This window comes from Stenella coeruleoalba (assembly GCF_951394435.1).
Source record: "Stenella coeruleoalba genome assembly, chromosome: 4".
NCBI classification, from domain to species: Eukaryota; Metazoa; Chordata; class Mammalia; order Artiodactyla; family Delphinidae; genus Stenella; species Stenella coeruleoalba.
The window spans coordinates 94,573,371-94,596,441 of NC_137149.1; the positions used below are offsets into that span (position 1 = coordinate 94,573,371).

At 44.4% G+C, this 23,071-nt stretch overlaps 1 long non-coding RNA gene across 1 annotated transcript in view; it reads right to left on the bottom strand.

Moving 5' to 3' along the window:
* Window positions 1-22,278, bottom strand: part of LOC307185423 — a 974,370-nt gene extending 952,092 nt beyond the window's left edge. Inside the window, exons 1-2 of the long non-coding RNA XR_013828074.1 lie at window positions 22,210-22,278; window positions 4,292-4,373 (exon numbers count right to left, since the gene is read on the bottom strand). This is a non-coding gene — a long non-coding RNA (uncharacterized lncRNA). The remainder of the gene's footprint in view (window positions 1-4,291; window positions 4,374-22,209) is intronic.
* Window positions 22,279-23,071: the final 793 nt, after the last annotated feature.

Below are 23,071 nucleotides of genomic sequence, written 5' to 3' on the forward strand. Positions count from 1 at the left end.
ACAGCAGTGATAGGATTGGAGAGGTTCGGTGAGCAAATGAAGACCCTTTGAAGTCATATTGCATGGTACCCATTCCACGGGTTTCAACTACCCAGGTTTAAGGTATTCTTCCTTCAGCTAAAACATGCATGTGGAACCCAGAGTATGATCAACCATGTGATCGGGAGACGTGTTCAAATATGTCTCAGTTTTCGTACCCTGGTACTCGGGTGCAACATTCCAGACGCTTTACTAACACTCTCCCGACTTGGAGAGTCAGCCCCTTTAACCTCCTGTTTGGCCCAGTTTGCAATTTCTGCGGAAGATGAACAGGAATAGCGAGAACCAATGAGAGACTAGCTGGAGGTGTCTGGATGGGCAAATTTAACTCTCATTTCCCATCAGGAAGAGGAATTAACCAAAGGCTCAGCGTGCCGTGCCAGAACCAGATTAGGGCCTGAAGCCATCCTGCGGTGTTGCGGCCAGGTCACAAGAAAGCGAGTTGAAGAAAGGAGCTCAGGGGCACTGTAATTCACAAACCTGCAGAGTTATAAATGACAGCTATCGTCCAAAAATAGACTGAAGTAAGGCTGCCAAGAGGACTTGAAAGCGGGGCAGAATTGCAGGAAACCGATTTCAGGAGGTAGACTGGAATTGCATTGAAAGCATAGGAAAAGAGGCAGAACGTCCACAATGATGCACTTGGCCAAAAAGGGCATATGCGTTTTTTCCTGAATATATTCAGGAAAAAACGCATACGCCCTTTTTGGCCAACCAAGCAAGCTTGCAAAGGAAATCTGCACTACAATGAAGTCTCACTTCCCCCCGGTCAAAAGGGCCATCTGAAAAAAGTGTAAAATCCAGAAAGGCAGGACAGGCCATGGAGAACTGGGAGCCTTGTTATGCTGATGGGCGGGATGTAAATTGCCAACAACCACTCGGGAGAAGTGTATGGTGTTTCCTGAAACATCTAAAAAACAAAGCAACAGAGCCTAGGGCACTTCCACTTATGGTCCTATAGCTTAGGGAAATTAAAATCAAAAAGACACAGCCACCCCAAAGTTTGGAACGGCTCTGTTTACAAGAACCTCGTTTACAGTACAAGTTCAACATCGCAGAAAGTGAAAAATGGATAAAGAAGTTGTGGTATTCACTTACAAAGCAATATCACTCAGCAATGAAATCTGTGTCATCAGGCCCTTAGCAGCACAATGAGTGGATTCAGGTATGATGATTCTAACTGAAATAAGTCACACAGAAAAAGAAACATCATAAGATATCAGTAATACACGGAATGGAAACTTGACTACACAGGAACTGAATTACAGAACAGAACAGGGTCTCAAATTTAGAAAACCAACTTATGCTTGCTTAAGGGTAAAGGTGAGTTGGGGTGCTGCATAAAACCAGAGATTGAAATGAGCACAGATAAAGTTCCTTAAGCCAAATATGGAATAGACAAGAGCTACTCCTTGCTCAACGAAATGGACTCAACACCGCATATTAAACGCCTAAGAATGTACCTGACTAGTAAGTATCTTAAAACCTACGGATTGCTATGTCTCCGAAAGAGAATCAAGCATGTGTACAGGGGCATAAACGCAGCAGTGATAGGATTGGAGAGGTTCGGTGAGCAAATGAAGACCCTTTGAAGTCATATTGCATGGTACCCATTCCACGGGTTTCAACTACCCAGGTTTAAGGTATTCTTCCTTCAGCTAAAACATGCATGTGGAACCTAGAGTATGATCAACCATGTGATCGGGAGACGTGTTCAAATATGTCTCAGTTTTCGTACCCTGGTACTCGGGTGCAACATTCCAGACGCTTTACTAACACTCTCCTGACTTGGACAGTCAGTCCCTTTTACCTCCTGTTTGGCCCAGTTTGCAATTTCTGCGGAAGATGAACAGGAATAGCGAGAACCAATGAGACACTAGCTGGAGGTGTCTGGACGGGCAAATTTAACTCTCATTTCTCACCAGGAAGAGGAATTAACCAAAGGCTCAGCGTGCCGTGCCAGAACCAGATTAGGGCCTGAAGCCATCCTGCGGTGTTGCGGCCAGCTCACAAGAAAGCGAGTTGAAGAAAGGAGCTCAGGGGCACTGTAATTCACAAACCTGCAGAGTTATAAATGACAGCTATCGTCCAAAAATATACTGAAGTAAGGCTGCCAAGAGGACTTGAAAGCGGGGCAGAATTGCAGGAAACCGATTTCAGGAGGTAGACTGAAATTGCATTGAAAGCATAGGAAAAGAGGCAGAACGTCCCCAATGATGCACTTGGCCAAAAAGGGCGTATGTGTATTTTCCTGAATATATTCAGGAAAAAACGCATACGCCCTTTTTGGCCAACCAAGCAAACTTGCAAAGGAAATCTGCACTACAATGAAGTCTCACTTCCCCCGGTCAAAAGGGCCATCTGAAAAAAGTGTAAAATCCAGAAAGGGAGGACAGGCCATGGAGAACTGGGAGCCTTGTTATGCTGATGGGCAGGATGTAAATTGCCAACAACCACTGGGGAGAAGTGTATGGTGATTTCCTGAAACATCTAAAAAACAGAGCAACAGAGCCTAGGGCACTTCCACTTATGGTCCTATAGCTTAGGGAAATTATAATCAAAAACACACAGCCACCCCAAAGTTTGGGACGCCTCTGTTTACAAGAACCTCGTTTACCGTAAAAGTTCAATATCACAGAAAGTGAAAAATGGATAAAGAAGTTGTGGTATTTACTTACAAAGCAATATCACTCAGCAATGAAATCTGTGTCATCAGGCCCTTAGCAGCACAATGAGTGGATTCAGGTATGATGATTCTAACTGAAATAAGTCACACAGAAAAAGAAACATCATAAGATATCAGTAATACACGGAATGGAAACTTGGCTACACAGGAACTGAATTAGAGAACAGAACAGGGTCTCAAATTTAGAAAAACAACTTATGCTTGCTTAAGGGTAAAGGTGAGTTGGGGTGCTGCATAAAACCAGAGATTGAAATGAGCACAGATAAATTCCTTAAGCCAAATATGGAATAGACAAGAGCTACTCCTTGCTCAACGAAATGGACTCAACACCGCATATTAAACGCCTAAGAATGTACCTGACTTGTAAGTATCTTAAAACCTATGGATTGCTATGTCTCCGAAAGAGAATCAAGCATGTGTACAGGGGCATAAACGCAGCAGTGATAGGATTGGAGAGGTTCGGTGAGCAAATGAAGACCCTTTGAAGTCATATTGCATGGTACACATTACACGGGTCTCAACTCTCCAGGTTTAAGGTATTCTTCCTTCTGCTAAAACATGCATGTGGAACCCAGAGTATGATCAACCATGTGATCGGGAGACGTGTTCAAATATGTCTCAGTTTTCGTACCCTGGTACTCGGGTGCAACATTCCAGACGCTTTACTAACACTCTCCCGACTTGGAGAGTCAGTCCCTTTTACCTCCTGTTTGGCCCAGTTTGCAATTTCTGCGGAAGATGAACAGGAATAGCGAGAACCAATGAGAGGCTAGCTGGAGGTGTCTGGACGGGCAAATTTAACTCTCATTTCCCACCAGGAAGAGGAAATAACCAAAGGCTCAGTGTGCCGTGCCAGAACCAGATTAGGGCCTGAAGCCATCCTGCGGTGTTGCGGCCAGCTCAAAAGAAAGCGAGTTGAAGAAAGGAGCTCAGGGGCACTGTAATTCACAAACCTGCAGAGTTATAAATGACAGCTATCGTCCAAAAATAGACTGAAGTAAGGCTGCCAAGAGGACTTGAAAGCGGGGCAGAATTGCAGGAAACCGATTTCAGGAGGTAGACTGGAATTGCATTGAAAGCATAGGAAAAGAGGCAGAACGTCCACAATGATGCACTTGGCCAAAAAGGGCGTATGCGTTTTTTCCTGAATATATTCAGGAAAAAACGCATACGCCCTTTTTGGCCAACCAAGCAAACTTGCAAAGGAAATCTGCACTACAATGAAGTCTCACTTAACCCAGTCAAAAGGGCCATCTGAAAAAAGTGTAAAATCCAGAAAGGCAGGACAGGCCATGGAGAACTGGGAGCCTTGTTATGCTGATGGGCGGGATGTAAATTGCCAACAGACACTCCGGAGAAGTGTATGGTGTTTCCTGAAACATCTAAAAAACAAAGCAACAGAGCCTAGTGCACTGCCACTTATAGTCCTATAGCTTAGGGAAATTAAAATAAAAAAGACACAGCCACCCCAAAGTTTGGGACGCCTCTGTTTACAAGAACCTCGTTTACCGTACAAGTTCAACATCGCAGAAAGTGAAAAATGGATAAAGAAGTTGTGGTATTTACTTAAAAAGCAATATCACTCAGCAATGAAATCTATGTCATCAGGCCCTTAGCAGCACAATGAGTGGATTCAGGTATGATGATTCTAACTGAAATAAGTCACACAGAAAAAGAAACATCATAAGATATCAGTAATACACGGAATGGAAACTTGGCTACACAGGAACTGAATTCCAAAACAGAACAGGGTCTCAAATTTAGAAAACCAACTTATGCTTGCTTAAGGGTAAAGGTGAGTTGGGGTGCTGCATAAAACCAGAGATTGATATGAGCACAGATAAAGTTCCTTAAGCCAAATATGGAATAGACAAGAGCTACTCCTTGCTCAACGAAATGGACTCAATACTGCATATTAAACGCCTAAGAATGTACCTGACTAGTAAGTATCTTAAAACCTATGGATTGCTATGTCTCCGAAAGAGAATCAAGCATGTGTACAGGGGCATAAACGCAGCAGTGATAGGATTGGAGAGGTTCGTGAGCAAATGAAGACCCTTTGAAGTCATATTGCATGGTACCCATTCCACGGGTTTCAAATACCCAGGTTTAAGGTATTCTTCCTTCAGCTAAAACATGCATGTGGAACCTAGAGTATGATCAACCTTGTGATCTGGAGACGTGTTCAAATATGTCTCAGTTTTCCTCCCCTGGTACTCAGGTGCAACATTCCTGACGCTTTACTAACACTCTCCCGACTTGGAGAGTCAGTCCCTTTAACCTCCTGTTTGCCCCAGTTTGCAATTTCTGCAGAAGATGAACAGGAATAGCGAGAACCAATGAGAGGCTAGCTGGAGGTGTCTGGACGGGCAAATTTAACTCTCATTTCCCACCAGGAAGAGGAATTAACCAAAGACTCAGCATGCCGTGCCGGAACCAGATTAGGGCCTGAAGCCATCCTGCGGTGTTGCGGCCAGCTCACAAGAAAGCGAGTTGAAGAAAGGAGCTCAGGGGCACTGTAATTCACAAACCTGCAGAGTTATAAATGACAGCTATCGTCCAAAAATAGACTGAAGTAAGGCTGCCAAGAGGACTTGAAAGCGGGGCAGAATTGCAGGAAACCGATTTCAGGAGGTAGACTGGAATTGCATTGAAAGCATAGGAAAAGAGGCAGAACGTCCACAATGATGCACTTGGCCAAAAAGGGCGTATGCCTTTTTTCCTGAATATATTCAGGAAAAAACGCATACGCCCTTTTTGGCCAACCAAGCAAGATTGCAAAGGAAATCTGCACTACAATGAAGTCTCACTTCCCCCCGGTCAAAAGGGCCATCTGAAAACAGTGTAAAATCCAGAAAGGCAGGACAGGCCATGGAGAACTGGGAGCCTTGTTATGCTGAAGGGCGGGATGTAAATTGCCAACAACCACTTGGGAGAAGTGTATGGTGTTTCCTGAAACATCTAAAAAACAAAGCAACAGAGCCTAGGGCACTTCCACTTATGGTCCTATAGCTTAGGGAATTTAAAATCAAAAAGACACAGCCACCCCAAAGTTTGGAACGGCTCTGTTTACAAGAACCTCGTTTACAGTACAAGTTCAACATCGCAGAAAGTGAAAAATGGATAAAAAAGTTGTGGTATTTACTTACAAAACAATATCACTCAGCAATGAAATCTGTGTCATCAGGCCCTTAGCAGCACAATGAGTGGATTCAGGTATGATGATTCTAACTGAAATAAGTCACACAGAAAAAGAAACATCATAAGGTATCAGTAATACACAGAATGTAAACTTGGCTACACAGGAACTGAATTACAGAACAGAACAGGGTCTCAAATTTAGAAAACCAACTTATGCTTGCTTAAGGGTAAAGGTGAGTTGGGGTGCTGCATAAAACCAGAGATTGAAATGAGCACAGATAAAGTTCCTTAAGTCAAATATGGAATAGACAAGAGCTACTCCTTGCTCAACGAAATGGACTCAACACCGCATATTAAACGCCTAAGAATGTACCTGACTAGTAAGTATCTTAAAACCTATGGATTGCTATGTCTCCGAAAGGGAATCAAGCATGTGTAAAGGGCCATAAACGCAGCAGTGATAGGATTGGAGAGGTTCGGTGAGCAAATGAAGACCCTTTGAAGTCATATTGCATGGTACCCATTCCACGGGTTTCAACTACCCAGGTTTAAGGTATTCTTCCTTCAGCTAAAACATGCATGTGGAACCTAGAGTATGATCAACCATGTGATCGGGAGACGTGTTCAAATAGGTCTCAGTTTTCGTACCCTGGTACTCGGGTGCAACATTCCAGACGCTTTACTAACACTCTCCCGACTTGGAGAGTCAGTCCCTTTAACCTCCTGTTTGGCCCAGTTTGCAATTTCTGCGGAAGATGAACAGGAATAGCGAGAACCAAGGAGAGACTAGCTGGAGGTGTCTGGACGGGCAAATTTAACTCTCATTTCCCACCAGGAAGAGGAATTAACCAAAGGCTCAGCGTGCCGTGCCGGAACCAGATTAGGGCCTGAAGCCATGCTGCGGTGTTTTGGCCAGCTCACAAGAAAGCGAGTTGAAGAAAGGAGCTCAGGGGCACTGTAATTCACAAACCTGCAGAGTTATAAATGACAGCTATCGTCCAAAAATATACTGAAGTAAGGCTGCCAAGAGGACTTGAAAGCGGGGCAGAATTGCAGGAAACCGATTTCAGGAGGTAGACTGGAATTGCATTGAAAGCATAGGAAAAGAGGCAGAACGTCCACAATGATGCACTTGGCCAAAAAGGGCGTATGCGTTTTTTCCTGAATATATTCAGGAAAAAACGCATACGCCCTTTTTGGCCAACCAAGCAAGCTTGCAAAGGAAATCTGCACTACAATGAAGTCTCACTTCCCCCCGGTCAAAAGGGCCATCTGAAAAAAGTGTAAAATCCAGACAGGCAGGACAGGCCATGGAGAACTGGGAGCCTTGTTATGCTGATGGGCGGGATGTAAATTGCCAACAGACACTCGGGAGAAGTGTATGGTGTTTCCTGAAACATCTAAAAAACAAAGCAACAGAACCTAGGGCACTTCCACTTATGGTCCTATAGCTTAGGGAATTTAAAATCAAAAAGACACAGCCACCCCAAAGTTTGGAACGGCTCTGTTTACAAGACCCTCATTTACAGTACAAGTTCAACATCGCAGAAAGTGAAAAATGGATAAAAAAGTTGTGGTATTTACTTACAAAGCAATATCACTCAGCAATGAAATCTGTGTCATCAGGCCCTTAGCAGCACAATGAGTGGATTCAGATATGATGATTCTAACTGAAATAAGTCACACAGAAAAAGAAACATCATAAGATATCAGTAATACACGGAATGTAAACTTGGCTACACAGGAACTGAATTACAGAACAGAACAGGGTCTCAAATTTAGAAAACCAACTTATGCTTGCTTAAGGGGAAAGGTGAGTTGGGGTGCTGCATAAAACCAGAGATTGAAATGAGCACAGATAAAGTTCCTGAAGCCAAATATGGAATAGACAAGAGCTACTCCTTGCTCAATGAAATGGACTCAACACCGCATATTAAACGCCTAAGAATGTACCTGACTAGTAAGTATCTTAAAACCTATGGATTGCTATGTCTCCGAAAGAGAGTCAAGCATGTGTAAAGGGGCATAAACGCAGCAGTGATAGGATTGGAGAGGTTCGGTGAGCAAATGAAGACCCTTTGAAGTCATATTGCATGGTACCCATTCCACGGGTTTCAACTACCCAGGTTTAAGGTATTCTTCCTTCAGCTAAAACATGCATGTGGAACCTAGAGTATGATCAACCATGTGATCGGGAGACGTGTTCAAATAGGTCTCAGTTTTCGTACCCTGGTACTCGGGTGCAACATTCCAGACGCTTTACTAACACTCTCCCGACTTGGAGAGTCAGTCCCTTTAACCTCCTGTTTGGCCCAGTTTGCAATTTCTGCGGAAGATGAACAGGAATAGCGAGAACCAAGGAGAGACTAGCTGGAGGTGTCTGGACGGGCAAATTTAACTCTCATTTCCCACCAGGAAGAGGAATTAACCAAAGGCTCAGCGTGCCGTGCCGGAACCAGATTAGGGCCTGAAGCCATGCTGCGGTGTTTCGGCCAGCTCACAAGAAAGCGAGTTGAAGAAAGGAGCTCAGGGGCACTGTAATTCACAAACCTGCAGAGTTATAAATGACAGCTATCGTCCAAAAATATACTGAAGTAAGGCTGCCAAGAGGACTTGAAAGCGGGGCAGAATTGCAGGAAACCGATTTCAGGAGGTAGACAGGAATTGCATTGAAAGCACAGGAAAAGAGGCAGAACGTCCACAATGATGCACTTGGCCAAAAAGGGCGTATGCGTTTTTTCCTGAATATATTCAGGAAAAAACGCATACGCCCTTTTTGGCCAACCAAGCAAGCTTGCAAAGGAAATCTGCACTACAATGAAGTCTCACTTCCCCCCGGTCAAAAGGGCCATCTGAAAAAAGTGTAAAATCCAAACAGGCAGGACAGGCCATGGAGAACTGGGAGCCTTGTTATGCTGATGGGCGGGATGTAAATTGCCAACAACCACTTGGGAGAAGTGTATGGTGTTTCCTGAAACATCTAAAAAACAAAGCAACAGAGCCTAGGGCACTTCCACTTATGGTCCTATAGCTTAGGGAATTTAAAATCAAAAAGACACAGCCACCCCAAAGTTTGGAACGGCTCTGTTTACAAGAACCTCATTTACAGTACAAGTTCAACATCGCAGAAAGTGAAAAATGGATAAAAAAGTTGTGGTATTTACTTACAAAGCAATATCACTCAGCAATGAAATCTGTGTCATCAGGCCCTTAGCAGCACAATGAGTGGATTCAGATATGATGATTCTAACTGAAATAAGTCACACAGAAAAAGAAACATCATAAGATATCAGTAATACACGGAATGTAAACTTGGCTACACAGGAACTGAATTACAGAACAGAACAGGGTCTCAAATTTAGAAAACCAACTTATGCTTGCTTAAGGGGAAAGGTGAGTTGGGGTGCTGCATAAAACCAGAGATTGAAATGAGCACAGATAAAGTTCCTTAAGCCAAATATGGAATAGACAAGAGCTACTCCTTGCTCAACGAAATGGACTCAACACCGCATATTAAACGCCTAAGAATGTACCTGACTAGTAAGTATCTTAAAACCTATAGATTGCTATGTCTCCGAAAGAGAATCAAGCATGTGTACAGGGGCATAAACGCAGCAGTGATACGATTGGAGAGGTTCGGTGAGCAAATGAAGACCCTTTGAAGTCATATTGCATGGTACCCATTCCACGGGTTTCAACTACCCAGGTTTAAGGTATTCTTCCTTCAGCTAAAACATGCATGTGGAACCTAGAGTATGATCAACCATGTGATCGGGAGACGTGTTCAAATATGTCTCAGTTTTCGTACCCTGGTACTCGGGTGCAACATTCCAGACGCTTTACTAACACTCTCCCGACTTGGAGAGTCAGTCCCTTTAACCTCCTGTTTGGCCCAGTTTGCAATTTCTGCGGAAGATGAACAGGAATAGCGAGAACCAATGAGAGACTACCTGGAGGTGTCTGAACGGGCAAATTAACTCTCATTTCCCAACAGGAAGAGGAATTAACCAAAGGCTCAGCATGCCATGCCGGAACCACATTAGGGCCTGAAGACATCCTGCGGTGTTGCGGCCAGCTCACAAGAAAGCGAGTTGAAGAAAGGAGCTCCGAGTCTCTGTAATTCACAAACCTGCAGAGTTATAAATGACAGCTATCGTCCAAAAATATACTGAAGTAAGGCTGCCAAGAGGACTTGAAAGCGGGGCAGAATTGCAGGATACCGATTTCAGGAGGTAGACTGGAATTGCATTGAAAGCATAGGAAAAGAGGCAGAATGTCCACAATGATGCACTTTGCCAAAAGGGCGTATGCGTTTTTTCCTGAATATATTCAGGAAAAAATGTATACGCCCTTTTTGGCCAACCAAGCAAGCTTGCAAAGGAAATCTGCACTACAATGAAGTCTCACTTCCCCCCGGTCAAAAGGGCCATCTGAAAAAAGTGTAAAATCCAGAAAGGCAGGACAGGCCATGGAGAACTGGGAGCCTTGTTATGCTGATGGGCGGGATGTAAATTGCCAACAGACACTCGGGAGAAGTGTATGGTGTTTCCTGAAACATCTAAAAAACAAAGCAACAGAGCCTAGGGCACTTCCACTTATGGTCCTATAGCTTAGGGAAATTAATATCAAAAACACACAGCAACCCCAAAATTTGGGACGGCTCTTTTTACAGGAATCTCTTCTACGGCACAAGTTAAATATCCCAGAGAGCAAATAATGGATAAAGAAGTTGCGGTACTTATGTACAACAGAATACCACTCAGCAATGAAATCTATGTCACCAGGCCCGTACCAGCATAATGAGTGGATTGAGGCACGATGATTCTAAGTGAAATAAGTCACACAGAAAAAGAAACATCATAAGGTATCACTAATACACGGAATGTGAACTTGGCTACACATGAACTGAATTACAAAACAGAACAGGGTGTCAAGTTTAGAAAACCAACTTATGCCTGCTTAAGGGGGAAGGTGAGTTGGGGTGCTGCATAAAAGCAGAGTTTGAAATTAGCACAGATACCGTTCCATAAGCCAAATATGTAATAGATAAGAGCTACCCCTTGCTCAACGAAATGGATTCAACAATGAGGTATCACCTCACACCTGGTAGAATAGGCATCATTGAAAATCTACAAACAAAAAATGCTGGAAAGGGTGTGGAGAAAAGGAACCCTCTTCCACTATTGTTGGGAATATAAATTGATACAGTCATTATGGAGAACAATATGGAATTTCTTAAGAAACTAACAATAGAATTACCATATGATACAGCAATCCCAGTACTGGACATATACCCAGACAAAACCATAAATCAAAAAGAGTCATTCACCGCAATGTTCATTGCATCACTATTTACAATATCGAGGTAATGGAAGCAACCTAAATGCCCACAGACAGACGAATGCATAAAGCTGTGGTACATATATAAAATGGAATATTACTAAGCCATGAAAAGGAATGAAATTGGGTCATTTGTAGAGACGTCGATGGATCTAGAGACTGTCATACAGAGTGAAGTAAGTCAGAAAGAGAAAAACAAATCTTGTATATTCATGCATATATGTGGAACCTAGAAAAACTGTACAGGTTAACCATTTTGCAAGGCATAAATAGAGCAACAGATGTAGACAACAAACGTATGGACAACAAGGGGGGAAAGCTGTTGGGGGGGTGGTGGTGGGAGGAGTTGAGAGACTGGGATTGGCATGTATACATTTATATGTATAAAATAGATAACCAATAAGAACCTGCTGTATAAAAATATAAAATAAAATTCAAAATTAAAAAGAAATAAAATTTAAAAAATAAAACAGAAAAAACAATTATTCCCTGCACATACATGTATTTATATGAATAAATTATTTCCATGCTTATATCTGTAAATACAAAAAAGAGGAATAAAATCTACCTTGAACCAAAAACGAAAAAGAGAAAAAAAACACAGAACCCACCAGTTACACAGAGGAAAACCGTATCAGGGCACTTGCTCCAGTTGTAAACAATTCTGAAGTTGGTCAGTGGTGGGGAATCGTCTCCCATTCAGCCAGCAGCCCCCACGCAACAAGCGTCCTCATTGCAAAGCTGGGGCACCGTGCCGAGGCATCTGTGAGTAAACGTGAGCTGAGCCCCAGGCCAGTTGCTGCTGAACTATTCCCACCCGTCCCAGGTAAAACACCTGAATATATACAAGGACTTGAAAGCCTAGAGGAAGGGCCATAGAGCCACACGAGTGACAGCATGCCGGCCGACTTGGTGCCTGCAGGCCAGCCAGGATGGTCCTGGCCCTGGGTGCTCTTCTGGAAGATTTCCATTTCCCTGCCTGAGATACCCGTCCTGTCCCTGCCCCCACTGCTTTTTTCCTTCCTCACCTCTGCCCAGGGAGAAATTCCAGCAGCAGGTATGGGTGACACACCCTCTTCTTTAGCAGGTGGCAGCCTGGCAACTGCTGCAGAAAGTCCAGCAGAGCCCCACTCACACTGGGCCACCCACAAAGCCGTGGCCTCTCACTCCCTCCCACCAGCCCAGCCCCGAGACTGCTGACAGGGCAGAGAAAATGGCGTCAGGCACGGCTGCAGGGGCTCTTGCTGCCTGGAGTGGTATTTATATTGATCTCAACCCAGGCACACCTGGGGAGGGCTGGCCGGCACGGTAAGGCTGCCCAGGTCAGCCAATCATCACCCCTCAGGGGCTCACAGTTGCAGAAAATGGAACTTGCTGAACCGGCCAGGTCCAAGGAACAGGTGTGGGCTCCTGAGAGTCAGGATAGACAAGGGGCTGCAGCTTTGGCTTGTTTTCTAATCATTTTATCTGGCCCATGAGTGGGAGACAACTTCAAGAAAACCCTCTCCTAATGAGAGGAACCCAGGAGTCAGGGAGAGGAGGGGTGGGTGGTGGTTGGAGACAGAGGCCTGGTGCCCCGGGTGCAGTGGAAGTCTCTGGAAGACCAGGTGGAGGGAGGCCTCACGGAGTGATGCCCAGGGTCACAGACCTGTCGCAGCTGCTGTTTGTTAGTTCAAGTCCTGCTCTGAGGTGCTCTGTGTCAGCTCTGAGCGACAGGTGAGCTGGGGGTGCTCTGCAATGAGGGCTATGTGCACGGTTCCTGTGTGCCCAGCCCTGCCACGGTACCTGCAAGGGTAGCTCTGTATCCTGGGAGGGGCCTGACCACGAGAGCCCCGTGGGCTGGGGTAGGGGTGGGGTACCTGCCCAGGTGAGCTCCATATTCTGGGATTGGTCTGACCACGAGAGCCCCATGGGCTGCTGGGGACCTGGTAAAGGATGTCAGGACAGTCAGTGAAGCCACCGAGGATATACCTCCAGTTGCTCCTAATTCCTACACCCTGCTGGTCATTCTACCAACCACCAGGACATGGTATTCTGTATTAGTCTTCAATGATGCCTTCTTTTGTATTCCATTAGTCCCAGAGTCACAAGAAATTTTGGCTTGTGAGTGGCAGGACTCAACATACAACTAAAACAATACTTCCGGGCCGTCTGGCCCCAAGGGTGCAAAAATTCCCACACCATCTTTGGGGAAAGCTTAGCTAAAGACCTAAAAGTTCTACCTCTGGAAAAGGAAACCCTCCTTCAATATGCAGACGACATTCTGATCACCAGCCCTACTAAGGAGGCCTCTGAACTACCAAGCCAATAAAGGATAGAAGTTGTCCAAGAAAAAGCTCAAATATCACAGACTGCGGTGACCTGCCTGGGCTTCATTCTCACAGAAGGTCAGAGAAGCCCATCCCAGGAAAGGGAAGAAACCATTTTCAGCCTTACCCCTTTCTAAAACTAGAAGACAGCTTAGGGGTTCCTGGGGAGGCCAGGGTTTGCTGCTTCTGGATCCCTAGCTACAGTCTACTAGCTGGGCCTCTATATGAAACACTGAAAGGAAAAGATGATGATCCTTTTGAATAGAATCCAGAAGTGGCCTTTCAAGAATGGAAAGAGCAGTCAATTCAGACCCTTGCCCTGGAACTCCCTAATTTAGCTAAACCCTTTGACCTTTACATTCCCGGTGAAAGGTGAATCGCCATTGGAGAATTAGTGCAAAAACTGGGACCACTTGAAATGGAACAATGCAAGAATGCCATCCAGGTAGGATAAACTACGGTCACTAAGGGGCTTGGCCCACTGCCACATCTGGCCGAGATACTGGCGGTATCTAAAAACCTGGAAATCAGCAGCCCAAAAGGCCACCTCCCTCCTAAGGGAAAAGGACCCCACGTGGTGATCCTAACCACCAACCATGCCCTGAAGTTGCAGGGTTCGCTCCGTGGGCACACCGACCTCGAGTGAGGAGGCCCTCCAACTCCAACATCCAGAGAGATAACCGGGGGCAACAGGGCACCATGACGACTCGTGTGAACATCACTTGACCTGGAGTTTCTCTCATAAAACAACAAGAGTGTGTCCCAAAAGAGTAGACTACTGCTTGCAGGACTTACTGCACCCAGAGGGGAGCTAATAATCTTGGCGGGGGAACAGTATACCACACTGTCACCATAGAAAAGCCTACAGACACCGTGATGATGGTGGCCAATAAGACCGGCTGGACTCCTGTTTACTTCAAAAGGCTGTTGACTCAGTAGCCATCATGGTCCTTGATCACCACTGACCCTGGACTGTCTGGGAGTTGAGCGGGCAGGGCTCTGACACCTGGTGCTGTTTGTACGTTAATTCAGGGGCCTAATTGAAGAAAGCGCAGACTACTGGTCAGAGCATCTAGGCTGGCAGAGACGGTCAGCCTAAGGTGGCCGAACAAATGTGGGGCGGGGTGAAACCGGCCCCCACAGCGTCTCTGCACATCTCTTTCCTGGACCCTTAAAGGTCATTAGAATCTATAACACTTCCAATGCTGGTGCTCAGGTGGACGAGCAGGGAGGCAGGGGTCCTGGGGACAATCAACGTCACCGGGAGGCTGCTGGGGAGAAGCTCTGACCCTCGCCCCAGGGTATGAGGGCTCCCAACTCAGCACTCAGCAGTTACAGAAGAAGGGTCTGCACCCTCAGCACTCCAAGAATGAGGAACGGGACAAAAGGCAGAGGAGGGGTTTGTCCCCAGCAAAGCCCATTAAAAATCCCTGGGAGATAAAAGTAGAATCTGGGCAATAAAGTCAAGTCTAACCTTTTTTATCCTTTGTGCTTTGTCTAATTTCACGTGCTCCTAGGGTCCCGCATGCAGAGGTTCCACACCCGGCACTTCAGACCAGATTTCCTAGTGCAGAATGGCTGGGTCGACACCTCAGCTCCTGGGGCCCAGTGCAGACTCCACGATATAGAGCCTGAGCTACAGCCAACCCGGCCCTCGAGAGCTCCGCCGCCTCCCTCCCTCCCACTGACTCTGACAGGATCTCTACACAGCAGCCCAGCCCACAGCCCACGGGGTAGTGCATGCTCTCACCTCTCCATTCTCTGATCAAAATATAAAGTTTCCTTTGCTTGTGAACCAAACTCAGTCTCGATCTGTTGGCCCCAATGACACTGGGCAGGGGGACACTTGTTGGGGTCCACTCTGGAGGATCAGTAACAGAAATTGAGACTATTGTAACCTCAATGAACAGATGTGTGAGCCAAACTGTAGTTAACATAGAACAGTGTATAAGGCTTGGGTAAAATAAGATGTTTTTAACACTTCCATTTGATATTTCCATCACTTTTTATAAGCAAGTTCAGTGAAAAGGTTTGTCTTATTTGTCAGGTCAATATTAGAGAAACGAAGTGATTTCTTTCCAAGGATGTACATCTAATAATCTTGGTTAAACCTTCAATCTTGTTTTAAATGCTTTTCCATTGAAAATGATACCTCTCTTTCAGCTCCCCCATTTCTGAGAAGTATAAAATCTTATAATTTATTATTACCAAAGGGGAAAGGTGGGAGGAGGGATAAATTAACAGTTTGGAATGAACACATACACACTGCTATGTATAAAATAGATCATCAACAAGGAACTACTGTATAGCACAGGGAACTACACTCAACATTTTGCAATAACCTATAAGGGGAAATAATCTGAAAAAGAATAGATATTTTTATTGACATCATCTATCAATGACAGTTAAAGTGTAGCCTAAGGGAAGCTGGTGGTGAGTGCTTCTGACCCTGAAGACTTCAATCATCTAAAGTTTGGACTCTGCCTACTTCCCAAGGCCCTTAATGAACATATGTGTAGCCGTAGCTTAAAAAATTCCCCAGTTTGGGTTTCGGGGAGACACTGATTTTGAAAAAGCCCTGGTGTTCTCCTTACATGAATGGGACTCTTCCTACTGCTAAAACATGTCTGTCACACCCAGAGGATGGTATACCGTCTGATCGGGAAGAGTTTGGAAAAGGCATCTCATCTCCTCATCTCCTGGTGCTCGGGTTCACCCCTCCAGCGTCTTTACTAACAGTCTCCCCACTTGGAGATGTCAGCACTGTCAACATCCTGTTGCGTACAGTTTGGAATTTGTCCAGAGGATGAAGCGGAAGGATGAGGAACAATGAGAGACAAGTCCTAGGTGTTCAGACAGGCACATGTCACTCTAATTTCCAATCAGGAAGACGAATTGACCAAAGGCTAGGGTTGCCCATGGAAACAGTATAGGGCTTGAGGAAATCCCGCTGCTTTGTGGCCAGTTCCCATAAACACGAGTTGAACAATGGAACTCAGGGGCAGTAAAATTCACAAAACTGCAGAGTTGAAAATATCCATCACTGAAAAATGTCTTGAGGAAAGTCAGAGAAAAGGACTTGTAAGCAAGGGAGAATGGCAGGCAAGGGATTTGAGGAGGTAGAAAGGACTCGCCATTAAGCACAAGAAAAGGAGCTGAACATTGCCAACATTGCAGTTGGCCAAAAAGGGTGTATGCGTTCTTTTCTGTATATATTCAAGAAAAGGGCATACACTTTTTTAGCCAACCAAACAGGTGGGCACTGGAAGTCAATACTACAAAAGATATCACTTCGCATCAGTCAGAAGAGCCATCCTCATAAAGCGTAAACAACAGAAATGCAGGACAGGGCAACGAGAAGAGGGAGCCCTGTGAGACTTATAGTGGAAATGTATATTGCCAACGGCCATTCTGGAGAAGTGTATTGTGTTTACTAAAGCATCTAAAAAATGAGCTACAGAGCATAGGGCACTTGCACTCATGGGCGTATATCTTGGGAAAAACAAAAATCGAGAGGACACAGGCACCCCAATGTTTACCCCCTCTCTGTTTAAAAGATCCTCGACTAGGATATAACTTAAATGTCTCTGGAGGGAAAAAATGGATAGAGATGTGGTACTTAGGTAGAGTGGAATATTATTCAGCCTGGAAATCAATGAAATATGGCCAGTTGTAACAACTCCGGAGGAGTTACGTATGATCATTCTAAGTGACAGAATTCAAAAAGAAAAAGACACATATCATAAGATATCACTTAAAGGTGGAATCCAAAATGGCTACACATGAAATAAATTACAAAACAAAAACATAGTCAAATATGTAGAAAACACGCATAAGGCTGCTAAACGGGAAAGGTGGGGAGGGGTGAGGCATCATCCAGGAGGTTGAAATTAGCAAAGATACCATTCCAAATACCAAACTGATAATCAACAAGGCCTACACGGTAGCTAAAAGAACTGCACTCAGCACACTCAAGTCACCGGAAAAGAATATATACGACTGGTAAGAATCTGAAAAAGAATTTATTGATGTCTCTCTGTACGTGAATCAAGTGGATGTACAGCAGCAAGAAACAGAGCTTTGAAAATCAGCTGTAACCAATATAGTAATAAATTGAAAAAAATAAACGACAGAGAGACAGAGAAAACCTCTTACAACTTTTCCTCAGGGACGGTGATGCAACATGGATTGAACACATCTAGACCCACAGCAGGATGAGACATAAGGCTGGAAACTGTTTGCGCTAAGAGAAATGTGAGGTTGGGTGAGGAAATGCACACCCTTTAAAGTAATACTACCTGGTACCCATTCAATGGGTCCCAAATCTGCAGGTTCAAGGGATCTTCCTACAGCTAAAACATGCATGGAAAACCCAGAGGACTGTACACCATGTGATCGGGAGATGTGTCTAAAATGCACCTCATTTATCCTCTCCTGGTGCTCCTGTTCACCATTCCAGCCACGCTACTTAGAATCTCCCCACTTGGAGAATCAGCACATTTAAACTTCTGTTTCACACATTTTGCAAATTGTGAGGAGGATGAACGGGAAGAGGGGGAACCAATGAGAGAAGAGTTGTAGGGGTTTGGACGGGCACATATCACTCTAATTTCCCATTAAGAGTAAGAATTAAAGAAAGGCTCAGCCTGCCTCGCCGGAGCCAAAATAGGGCCTGAAGCAATCCTGCGGGTTTGAGGCCAGCTCACAAAAGAGCAACTTAAAAAATGGAGCTCAGGGTCACTGCAATTCACAAACCTGCAGAGTTATAAATGAAAACTAACGTCCAAAAATATGTTGAGGTAAGGCAAAGAAGAGGATCTGAATGCAAGACAGAATTGCAAGAAACAGATTTCAAGAGATAGATTGGACTCGTCTTTAACGCACATGAAAAGCGGCAGAATTTCGACAATGATGCAGTTGGCCCAAAAGGGCGTATGCGTTTTTTCCTGATTATATCCAGGAAAAAACGCATACGCACTTTATGGGCAACGAAGCAAGCAAGCAATGCAAATGTGCACAACAAAGAAGTCTCACTTCCCACCGGTCAAAAGGGCCATCCTAAAAAATTGTAAAAACCAGAAATGCAGGACAGGCCATGGAGAACAGGGAGCCTTTATACGCTGATGGGCAGTGTGTGAACTGCCGAGAGCCACTCTGGAGAAGTGTATGGTGGTTCCTAAATCATCTAAAAAACAGAGCTACAGAGCATAGGACCCTTCCAATCATGGGAGTATATCTAGGGAAGTCTAAAAATCAACAAGACACAAGCACACCACAGTTTAGGGCTACTCTGTTTACAAGAACCTCAACTTCAGTACACCTTAAATATCCCAGGAAAGAGAACAATGGATAAAGAAGATGTGGTACTTATGTACAATGGAATATCTCTTCACCATGAAATCAATGTAATAAGGCTAGTAGAAGGATAAAGAGTGGATTTAGGTCTGATAATACTACTTGAAATAAGTCAAACAGAAAAAGAAACATATCATAAGATATCACTTATAGAGGGAGGGTAAATATGGCTGCACAAGAAATGAATTACAGAACAGAACAGTGTCTCACATTTAGAAAACACACTTATGTCAGCTTAAGGGGAAAGGAGAGGTGGGGTGATGCATAAAACCAGAGTTTGAAATTAGCACAGATACCGTTCAATAAACCAAATAGGTATTAGACAAGATCTACACCTTGCTCAATGAACAGGCCTCAACACACCCTATACACCGCAGAGAAATATATCTGAGGAATAAGAATCTTAAAACCCATGTATTGATATATCTCCATAAGGGAATCAAGTGTGTGCAGAGCGGCACAAACACAGCAGTGAAAAGGAGCTAAACCCCATTATAGAAATAAATTTTAAAAACAAAACGCTGAAACAATGAAAGAGAGAAAAATTCTTACAAAATTCGCTCAGGGGCTGTGATGCAACCTGGATTGACCACATATAAACCCACAGCTGGATAAGACATAAGGCTGGACACTTGGGGCTGACAGGATTGGTGAGCTTTGGTGAGCAACTGCCGAAAGTTTAATGCAATACTTCATGCTACTCAGTCCAAGGGTCCCAACACTCCAGGTTGAAGGGAATCTTCCTACAGCTAAACCATGCTTGGGAAACCCAGCGACTGGTATACCATATGATCGGGAAAGGTTTCTAAAACGCACCTCATTTTTCCTCTCCTGGGGCTCCGGATCGACATTCCAGCCGCTTTACTAACAACATCCCCACATGGAGTCAATGCCTTTAAGTTCTGGTATCGCACAGTCTGCAGTTAGTGCAGAGGATGAATGGGAATAGGGGGAACCAGTGAGAAACTAGCTGTAGCGGTTTCAATGGGCACATGTCACTCTAATATCACATCAGTAAGAAGAATTAACCAAAGGCACAGCAAGGTGCCCCAGAAGAAAAATAGGGCTTCAAGGAATCCTGTGGTTATGGGGCAAGACCACAAAAATAAGAGCTAAAAAATGGAGCTAAGGGCCACTGCAATTCAAAAACCTGCAGAGTTATAAAGGCCAACTATTTTTAAAAAATATATTGAGGTAAGGCTATGAAGAGGCATTGAAAGCAAGGCAGAATGCAGGAAACCGATTTCAGGAGGTAGACTGGAATTGCATTGAAAGCATATGAAGAGAGTCAGAAACTCGACAATGATGCACTTGGCCAAAAAGGGCGTATGCGTTTTTTCCTGAATATATTCAGGAAAAAACGCATACGCACTTTTTGGCCAACCAAGCAAGCTTGCAAAGGAAATCTGCACTACAATGAAGTCTCAATTCCACCTGGTCAAAAGGGCCATCTGAAAAAAGTGTAAAATCCATAAAGGCACGACAGGCCATGGAGAACTGGGAGCCTTCTTATGCTGATGGGCGGGAGGTAAATTGCCAACAGACACTCAGGAGAAGTGTATGGTGTTTCCTGAAACATCTAAAAAACAAAGCAACAGAGCCTAGGGCACTGCCACTTATGGTCCTATAGCTTAGGGAAATTAAAATCAAAAAGACACAGCCACCCCAAAGTTTGGGACGCCTCCGTTTACAAGAACCTCGTTTACCGTACAAGTTCAATATCACAGAAAGTGAAAAATGGATAAAGAACTTGTGGTACTTACGTAGAATGCAGTATCACTCAGCAATGAAATCTATGTCATCAGGCCCGTAGCAGCATAATGAGTGGATTCAGGTACGATGATTCTAACTGAAATAAGTCACACAGAAAAAGAAACATCATAAGATATCAGTAATACACGGAATGTAAACTTGGCTACACAGGAACTGCATTCCAAAACAGAACAGGGTCTCAAATTTAGAAAACCAACTTATGCTTGCTTAAGGGGAAAGGTGAGTTGGGGTGCTGCATAAAACCAGAGATTGAAATGAGCACAGATAAAGTTCCTTAAGCCAAATATGGAATAGACAAGAGCTACTCCTTGCTCAGCGAAATGGACTCAACACCGCATATTAAACGCCTAACAATGTACCTGACTAGTAAGTATCTTAAAACCTATGGATTGCTATGTCTCCAAAAGAGAATCAAGCATGTGTACAGGGGCATAAACGCAGCAGTGATAGGATTGGAGAGGTTCGGTGAGCAAATGAAGACCCTTTGAAGTCATATTGCATGGTACCCATTCCATGGGTTTCAACTACCCAGGTTTTAGGTATTCTTCCTTCAGCTAAAACATGCATGTGGAACCCAGAGTATGATCAACCATGTGATCGGGAGACGTGTTCAAATATGTCTCAGTTTTCCTCCCCTGGTACTCGGGTGCAACATTCCAGACGCTTTACTAACACTCTCCCCACTTGGAGAGTCAGCGCCTTTAACCTCCTGTTTGCCCCAGTTTGCAATTTCTGCGGAAGATGAACAGGAATATCGAGAACCAATGAGAGACTACCTGGAGGTGTCTGGACGGGCAAATTTAACTCTCATTTCCCACCAAGAAGAGGAAATAACCAAAGGCTCAGCATGCCATGCCGGAACCACATTAGGGCCTGAAGACATCCTGCGGTGTTGCGGCCAGGTCACAAGAAAGCGAGTTGAAGAAAGGAGCTCAGGGGCACTGTAATTCACAAACCTGCAGAGTTATAAATGACAGCTATCGTCCAAAAATACACTGAAGTAAGGCTGCCAAGAGGACTTGAAAGCGGGGCAGAATTGCAGGAAACCGATTTCAGGAGGTAGACAGGAATTGCATTTCAAGCATAGGAAAAGAGACAGAACGTCCACAGTGATGCACTTGGGCAAAAAGGGCGTATGCGTTTTATCCTGAATATATTCAGGAAAAAATGCATACGCCCTTTTTGGCCAACCAAGCAAGCTTGCAAAGGAAATCTGCACTACAATGAAGTCTCACTTCCCCCCGGTCAAAAGGGCCATCTGAAAAAAGTGTAAAATCCAGAAAGGCAGCACAGGCCATGGAGAACTGGGAGCCTTGTTATGCTGATGGGCGGGATGTAAATTGCCAATAGCCACTCCGGAGAAGTGTATGGTGTTTCCTGAAACATCTAAAAAACAAAGCAACAGAGCCTAGGGCACTTCCACTTATGGTCCTATAGCTTAGGGAAATTAAAATCAAAAAGACACAGCCACCCCAAAGTTTGGGACGCCTCTGTTTACAAGAACCTCGTTTACCGTACAAGTTCAACATCGCAGAAAGTGAAAAATTGAGAAAGAAGTTGTGGTACTCATGTACAATGCAATATCACTCAGCAATGAAATCTATGTCACCAGGCCCGTAGCAGCATAATGAGTGGATTCGGGTATGGTGATTCTAACTGAAATAAGTCACACAGAAAAAGAAACATCAAAAAATATCACTAATGCATGGAATTTAAACTTTGCTACAGAGGAACTAATTACAAAACAGAACAGGGTCTCAAATTTAGAAAACCAACTTATGCTTGCTTAAGTGGAAAGGTGAGTTGGGGTGCTGCATAAAACCAGAGATTGAAATGAGCACAGATAAAGTTCCTTAAGCCAAATATGGAATAGACAAGAGCTACTCCTTGCTCAACGAAATGGACTCCACACCCCATATTAAACGCCTAAGAATATACCTGACTAATAAGTATCTTAAAACCTATGGATTGCTATGTCTCCAAAAGAGAATCAAGCGTGTGTACAAGGGTCATAAACGCAGCAGTGATAGGATTGGAGAGATTCGGTGAGCAAATGAAGACCCTTTGAAGTCATATTGCATGGTACCCATTCCACGGGTCTCAACTCTCCAGGTTTAAGGTATTCTTTCTTCAGCTAAAACATGCATGTGGAACCCAGAGTATGATCAACCGTGTGAACGGGAGACGTGTTCAAATATGTCTCAGTTTTCGTCCCCTGGTACTTCGGTGCAACATTCCAGACGCTTTACTAACACTCTCCCCACTTGGAGAGTCGGTGCCTTTAACCTCCTGTTTGGCCCAGTTTGCAATTACTGCGGAAGATGTACAGGAATAGGGAGAACCAATGAGAGACAAGCGGGAGGTGTTTGGACGGCCAAATTTAACTCTAATTTCCCATCAGGATGAGGAATTAAACAAAGGCTCAGCG